Source organism: Gnatocerus cornutus, chromosome 5 (assembly GCF_029298725.1).
Source record: "Gnatocerus cornutus isolate USDA-ARS CGAHR chromosome 5, icGnaCorn1.1, whole genome shotgun sequence".
Taxonomy (NCBI): domain Eukaryota; kingdom Metazoa; phylum Arthropoda; class Insecta; order Coleoptera; family Tenebrionidae; genus Gnatocerus; species Gnatocerus cornutus.
Genome location: NC_142237.1, coordinates 18160722 through 18168953, shown reverse-complemented (window position 1 = coordinate 18168953; position 8232 = coordinate 18160722). Strand labels below are relative to the sequence as shown.

At 36.9% G+C, this 8232-nt stretch overlaps 1 pseudogene across 1 annotated transcript; it reads right to left on the bottom strand.

The window, feature by feature from the left end:
• Nucleotides 1-5309: 5309 nt before the first annotated feature.
• LOC148175341 (putative gustatory receptor 28a) lies at nucleotides 5310-8077 on the bottom strand (annotated as a pseudogene). Its single transcript, XR_015770163.1, has 5 exons — nucleotides 7344-8077; nucleotides 5721-6103; nucleotides 5607-5675; nucleotides 5472-5561; nucleotides 5310-5429 (listed from the first exon to the last, which is right to left on the bottom strand). The product of XR_015770163.1 is annotated as a putative gustatory receptor 28a (transcript).
• Between the last annotated feature and the right edge of the window lie 155 nt (nucleotides 8078-8232).

Sequence of the window (8232 nt, the reverse complement as noted above, 5' to 3'; positions counted from 1 at the left end):
TTTTAATAATGGAAAATTCTGTCCAGTTCTTTTACACCAACACAACCAAGGGGAAACATGTAGGTATACAAAATTGGGGAATTAGATACACACACATTTTGCGTGAGTTTATGGAAACATCCATGCATGTTCTGTATTCTGCACATAATTTAACATCACTACACTTGCTGCCACCTACCCTGTACACTTAAACATACCAACACTAGTAAGGGGACCCACGTTCATCCACGTAGGCACACACATTTAGGAATTAAGGTACCTTTTGCGTGCGTCTATGGAAACATCCATGCATGTTCTGTAGCCGACACATTAGTTTGTCAAGTTACGGCATTTACAGAGTCTTCTAAAGGTGTTCAGTTTGTGTGAGCTAATGATGCGACGGTGTCAATCCGATACCGACCAGCAGACGTCGGGTACGAATGACTTCATTTGCAGCTCTAAACTCTCAGAGCGCATTTAGTTGAAGCTGTATCTGCATATCTCCACGATTTGACTTTAGGGGGGGTGGATGAACCTTAAGGCGGGGGGACTTAGCTAGAAAGCCGAAGGAGAATTCCGGTCGCATCACATGCTAACCTAGAAACAGGGCCAATGTTAGTCATTCAATACCCCAGGCTCGGACTGTGCTATACCATAATGGTTGGAACGGAACTATTGAGGTATTTTGCTTTCATTTCTCCAACACTGGTTGGACAGTATTCATTTGGCACCACCGAAAAACTGGCCTCGACTGGACAATTGGTAGCCGACAGACCTTAGTATGTGGGCGCGCGATGAACGAACATCATGTTGAGGGGGACGAGGACACTATAGGGACGGGAGTTTAGCTAGCTGTCGTTTGAAAGCACAACTGCCCTTCGAATCAAAATTTACCATAGCGTTCAGAATAGGGTTTAGAATCATTTTATGTAATTTATTTTTCAAGGCGGTTAGTTTGAAAGTAAATGTCCGGTTAGTTTTGCTAGAAGGGTGGACACACTTTACGGGACACCTTGGTCAAGATGCTCACTCACGGGATAAACTTTTGTTTCGTTAAACATGGTGGACTTCTGGGAGCCGAGTTCATTTTGAATCCACCAAGATCCCCTACGGTGTCTGTGTTCGCGAAAGGGGTGTATTTTGAGACCAAAAATGGGGGGAGAGTCACCCGAATTTCATTCATTTTTTCTTGCCACTTTACACTTTTCAACTTCAACTTGTATCCTATTTGTTCAATCTTCGATGAGTCCCTCTGCCCAACCACCCATTCATTCCCCATCGGAAGGAACACTATTTTTATTAAATTTTCCTCCATTACACCATTTTACGACATTCCTAATTTTGTCATTTTATCTATTTCAATGTTCTCTTTTTTTTCTTATAAAAAAATGGGGGTGAGTTACCCGAATTCCATTCATTTTTTCTTGCCACTTTACACTTTTCAACTCCAACTTGTGTCCTATTTGTTCAATCTTCGATGAGTCACTCTGCCCAACCACCCATTCATTCCCCATCTGAGCACTATTTTTATTAAATTTTCCTCCATTCTACCATTTTACGACGTTTCTAATTTTGTCATTTTATCTATTAATGTTCTCTTTTTTTCTTAATATTCCTCCAATTTTAATTTCACTATTAATTTCGAGTGCCGACATTTTTAGTGCGGGAGATAGTTCAGTTCAGTTTCTGTAGTGTCTTAAAAATAAAATTAAAATCGTTTTTAAAACAAAGTGAGTGAGTGAGTGGTTCCTGGTTCCTGATTCTTAGAGGGGGATGCAGTAGTAGGAGCCTGTCGATGCAGCTTCGGGATCAGGATTAAAGGGTAAGTTAACTGCTAACTTTAAAATGTTAGTTCAAATTTCTAATAATAAAATTCTTTTGCAGTAAGTCCGTGTACGAAGACGATGGCGACGTTGGATCTCACAAGGTAGAATTTTTTCCTTCTGGGTGACGGGATTTGAACGACTATGGACCTCTCGATGAAAGTTGTTCGTGGAGTGTCAGTGCATTCGTTTTTTGACAAGTGGTAGTGGTGGTGACACAGTGCAAGTGCAGGTAAGACAAAACTATGTTTACCTAAATGAATATAATTTTACCTCTTTACAACTCTTCGTAAATTCGGAACTTCCGCGAGTGTCAAAGTTAAAAGTCGATTTCTCCGAAACAGTGCCGAAGCTCTTTTTAGTGCGCGAGATACTTTAGTGTCTTAAAGCTAAAATTAAAACGGTTTTTGAAACAAAGTGAGTGAGTGCTTCCTGTGTCCTAGAGGGGGATGCAGTGGTAGGAGCCTGCCGACACAGCTTCGGGATCAGGACTAAAGGGTAAGTTAATAAAATTCGTAATTTTTGTAATTTTAGTGCTACAGCTATGCAATTTGGGGAGATTGCTACATAGTTTTTGATTGTTTAATAACTCTGCCAAATTGCAACATTGTACATCGAAAAACACAAATTTTAGAAATTTTTATTTTCAAGCCGAAGCGGAAGTATGAAAGATCCTATCTTAAAATTCGTAATTTTGGTAATTTAAGGCCACAGCTATGCAATTTGGGGAAATTACTAGATTTTGATCGTTTATTAACTCTGCCAAATTGCAATATTGTAGATCAAATAATACAATTTAAAAAAATATATATTTTCAAGGAGAAGCCGAAGTATGAAAGATTATCTCTTAAAATTCGTAATTTTGGTAATTTTAGTGCTACAGCTCTGAAATTTAGGGAAATTGCTAGTTTTCAATCGTTTATTAACTCTGCTAAATTGCAACATAGTAGATTACAGGACACAAATTTTAGAAATTTTTAATTTCAAGGCGAAGCCGAAGTATGAGAAATCCTCGATTAAAATTTTAAATTTTGTTAATCTTAGTGCTGAAATTTCATCGTCAATTTGAAAATGAGAGTAAAATGACTAATAAAATATTTCTATTGCAGTAAGTCCGTGTACGAAGACGATGGCGACGTTGGATCTCACAAGGTAGGATTTTCTTCTTTTTGGTCTTGGAATGTTGCGCTTGCGGATTTTCGCGGAGTGTAAGTGAACCCGTTTTTGCGCAGTGGTAGTGTCAGTGCTGTTGTGTTAGTGTGTGTTAACATGCAGGTAAGAGATTAACAGTCGCCTAAATGTAAGACACAATATCTGTATTTGTCCCAAATTTAACACAGCCAATATAAATTTCATAATTGTCACTAATTGATTCTATACAAATTTTGAAAACACCTTCGTGATTTACAAGCTTTTATTTTAGTTATTTAATAAATAAATTAAAAGTTTATAAATTACGAAGGTGTATATGTATATATATTATGGCTATTATTATTATTATTATTATACATATTTATCATTAAATTATTAATAATTTTATCTTTTATCAAGCTTTTTCAATTGCTCCGAAAATTAGGGTTGACTGCAGATGTCAGATTTTGCATTTAAGCGACTCCCATAAGTAACTGTCTTTTTCACTTTTTGAAAACAAAATTGTTAGGTAAAAGACAACTATGTCCAGGTAAGCACACCAATTTATATTATTTTATCACATAAATAAACACTTTTTTTTAGGTTTAACTCCGCCTGCAGCGTTCTGGGGTCTGTTTCATAAAACTAACTTTGCTAATTTACAATTAGAAGTTGATTAGTGTTTGAACTAAAGGCACCTTACTAATTTCTCATAGTAAGTTTTATGATACAAGCCCCCTGTGGTACATTACGTATCACTAAGAACGCTGTTGCCGGTCCCAAGCCCGGAAAAAGGAGGAGGGCTAATTTAGAAAGGAACCTGCCCATTGTAACACAGCTTTTGAGGATTTTTTCGCGGTTGGAGACACAGATGACAATGAGTTTCCTAGGACAGATTCCACGATACCGACTCTTGTCTAAGTTTATGGACGCCAGTTTTGCTGCGGAGAAATGAAGATGTTGGTCCAACAAGAAGACAATAAAGTTTCAAGTCTGATTGTTTAATTTTTGATCTACATCTTAATGTGGATTAATTTATTATTGTTTATGAAATTAATTCGTATTTTAACGATATTAAAATCCTTTTGAATGAGGCGCCGGTGTTCTTAATTTCAAATTTGACAGTGAACTCTGTTGGTTTCAACTCGAAAACCTATGTTGGAGAGCCAATATTGTTCCTGTATGAGTTTGCCTATATTGGTTTGATGTGGGATTTTTGTCGTATTTGTGTTGGCCAGCCGATATTGTACCGATACAGTTTCATTTGGACGTTGGAACAATATTGGCACCCAAAATAGTTCCGATACAATTTGTGCTACTAGGGGTGTATTAACTATTCAAAATTTTAGTGTAAACATCAGAATTTTTAGAAAATTTCAATTTTGAACGAACCAAAAATCGTCAGCACATTTTATTAAATTTCAAAACTGTGTCAGTTTTTCAGTTTTATCCACAAATCTGTGAAATTTAGAGGTTTAACTACTTTAGACTTGTTTATTAACTGAGCTAAATTCCAAAATTTTAGAACAAGAAACAGAATTTTTAGAAAGTTTTATTGTTAAGCCGAGTTTTGAGACACTATACAATTTCCAATAATTTTATAAAAAAAAATACGCCCTTAACGCCGACATCGCAGTTCGTTTAAATAGTACTGTGGACAAAACCTGAAATGTGCAGAGTAAGTAGTTTCAAAAATTTAAAGGAATTAGAAAAGGAACACGACTCGAAAATTTCTAATTTTCAAACTCTGCAGTTTAAAAAATAGAAATAACGTTAATCTCCTCCATTTTAAATTCTGTTTAAAAATAGTCGTACCAATTCCCTCCAAGAATCTAGTCTGCATCTTTATCGTCCTCCTCCAGCTCTCCTCTGTGTTTATCCCAAATTGCTGAGACGGTATTTAAATGTAAGTGAGTATAGATAGCAACTAAAGTGTGATACCACCAGGAGCAACTAATTTCAATATTATCAGTGGTCGCCAGACTTTGGGATCGCTCCAGATATCACGTGTGACCCCAACTTATACATAATAGCTAAAACTAAGTCTTGGTCGAGTAAGTCATAAATCACGGCGTTATTTTAGCAGGGCCGCTCTAGTCCTGGCTAATATTTGCTGATTAAAACTAGCAAAGTTTAAAACAATTTCGAGTGTCAACTTGCCAATTACTCTCCGAAATTAAGGGAAATATTAATTACGACAGCGTTGAATATTCAATTGAAAACGCACCACGTTTCGTATTTCAATTAGAGATGGTCCCTTTATTTTTCAGCTCGGGGGAAATGGGAATGACGCAAAAGGTTTGTTCACACACTTTATTACACATTTAGCGAAAATATTAAAGGGAAAACTCACAAACATGAAGCGAACGAGTGAGACTAATAACTTTCTGTCGTGTTGGAGAATTCGAAAGTTGTGTTTGTTGTGTTTTTCTTGACAAACTCGGCGTTGTTAAATTGGATTAGAATGACGAGGTAAGTTGTCACGCCGGCGACGATCTGAAACGACGTTCTAATAGTGTAAGTAGTTTTTTCACTCACCGTGTATAGTAAGGTGTAATCCAGAGGGAACAAACCACAAACTGTGAACGAAAGACGATTATGATACATCTGAAGAGAATAAATCTCAATCTGAAAATCCCATTAAGTCTCAGACTTATTCACAATACAATTTACCGTATCTTGAAGATCCGTGTTGCTCGTGTTGTTTCGAATTTTATGAAGAATCCGGGGACACGTATTGGCCTACGGATATCCACAGAGTGTTGCGACTAAACTGTAATTTCTTACCTCCTCGCATGTTTCGCTGGTGATCCATACAATCCCCATGACCTCGCACGCGTTGGAAAACGCCCAAAAAGTGAAAAAGTAGTCGAGCTCCGTATTTGAATCTTTTTGGGATCCTTGGTTGAAGTTGATGGCCACCAGGAATAGTGCTGTCACTATGCTGATGAAAGCGACGGTGATACGCAAAAGTTGTTGGACGCAAAACGCGTAGTTTATCATGTGAGCGGTATCTGTGAGTTTGATGTGAAGAGCGGCCACTTGGTCCACTATGAAAACTGGGTCGGAAATTGCTAGCATGCTTTTGGGGATTTTGCTGGAGGTTGGAGGTTTTTTCTTTTCTTGGGGGTTGGGTGAGGGCGTTTGTTTTTCGGTCCAACCTTCAACTACTACATGTAAAAAAAGTTTTATGAAAAAATTTGGAGGATTTAAAAATGAAAGAAATAAATTCGATTTATTTTAGAAAGGATTTTGGGGGCGAAAACGACGTTGAATGTCTTTGAGTTTATATCAATGGGAAGAGCAGGTCGAAATCTATCATCTGGCTAAATTTTGCGAAAAAAAGCTGTTTTATCAAGTTAGTTTTCAAAATTCTGACAGCGCAGCGGCAAACTACGTTTACACCAAAATTTCACAAGTCACTTCATTCATTCTAATAAAGGTTAATTTTGATTAACACGGGCATGGTGCACTTTATGGACACCAGAAATCGTTAATTAACATCGACAAAGCGACAATTTCACCAATTAAGACTTTAGTTACAATCTAAAGCGAGCCAAAGGATAAATGTCATTTGTGACACAAGATGTTGACAGATGGGTGTAAACGTAGTTCCCAATTTTGACGTAATGAAATTGGAAACTAACTTGATAAAACCAAATTTTTTTCTTAAATTTTGAAAACAATTTACAGTGAATCTAAAATAACAGCTGAGATATTTTAAACACATTTATATTGAAAAAAAAAAAATTAGGAGTTGATATCACAAACCCTCACAATTAATTGAAAATTACATTTTTAAGGCGTCGCGACGCCAAGACTATCAGTGATAAAAAACAAATGTTTGCGTCAGCTTCTAAAGCTTTGTCAACTGTTGAGAGTATGCTAATTTTCAAAATTTTATCTTTAAAATTAAAGGCGATTTTAGGGTGGACACAAGTGTTGCCGGACCCTGTATATCAATCGAAAGAGCAGGGAAAATTCTATCGAATAGCCAAATTTTAGATCGATAAGTCAAATTGTTCACGAGTGGCAGTAAAAAACCAGAAATTCAAAATATTTTAACTTTTAACACCTAATTTTGTTTAAAAACAAAATCGACTACTGAATTTTAAATAACTCAGAGTCTTAGCAACCAAAGTGCGAAGAAAACTATGATGAAAAACGCATTTTTCTAAAAATTCTAAACTTAAAATTCATTTTGTGAAACTTCAATCGCTTATAATTCAGTTATTTATTAATGTACGACAAGAGTTAGTACAGTTTTGGATTCTGCCTGAAATTCTGCGTAAAATGAGTACCTATCAGTTTAAGTTCGCTACACAGATAAGTACAATCTCGATCGACTAAAAAATACTGCAAAATTTTGACCAAATTTCTTCAATTCCGTTTCGTCCTCTCTATACTCACCTTCTGGTGATTTCCCCTCCTGAACCAACGTCTCCAGATACTCATTCAGCAACTTATACCGCAACCTCAAAATATTGAGGTAGTGGCAGTACTGCAACTCCATCAACAAATTAATAAAATACGGCAAAATTATCGTCATAAAAGTGATAAAAAAGGAGTACAATTCCTCACTGCACTGCCACCAGGAGAAATAAACAAAATCCAAAGTCAGTCCTACCACCACCAGTACCAACACGACCAAATGCACTATGATGTTAACTCGCAAGTTCCTGCAACCAAAACTGAGATTTTACCTCAAAATTCCGATCATACTTATAGGGGACCCAAACTGCCAAACCCCGGAAAGCGACATCCACTTCTTCGATGTTGCTAAAAACTTCTGTTATCTTCCTAGCGAAAATGCAGCCGAAAATGACGGAGCACGATGAGAGTAGGCTTGAGAAAAACTCCTGGAAATATCTCAAGCTCTGTTTGAGGTTGGTGTTGTCAAAAGGCCATAAATCACTGACTGCGTGAAAGATCAAACTTCCTAAAAGTGCAAACAGGAGAAGTGCGTTGCGGAAAAGGGGTAACCAGGCGAATTTGAAGGATTTTTTCCCGTTTTTTAGACGGATTAGGGAATAAGGAGCGAGGCCGAAAATCGTGCACATGTTAAACAAAGGGTGGATTGCTGAATACACATCGTTGGGGTTTTCAAAAAAGCGAGAAATTTTCTTTAGGAACATGTCGGTGAGCTGATATGGACTAGAATGAGGTCGGCGAGATCAATAATAATTACTTTCGTTGTTAAATAAATTGAAATTAGACTGTGATGGCGTAATTTGTTTATTGTGGGGGCTGGTAAGTGTTGTGAGCAAATTAGTTTCTTTGTCACGTTTGATGGTAAACA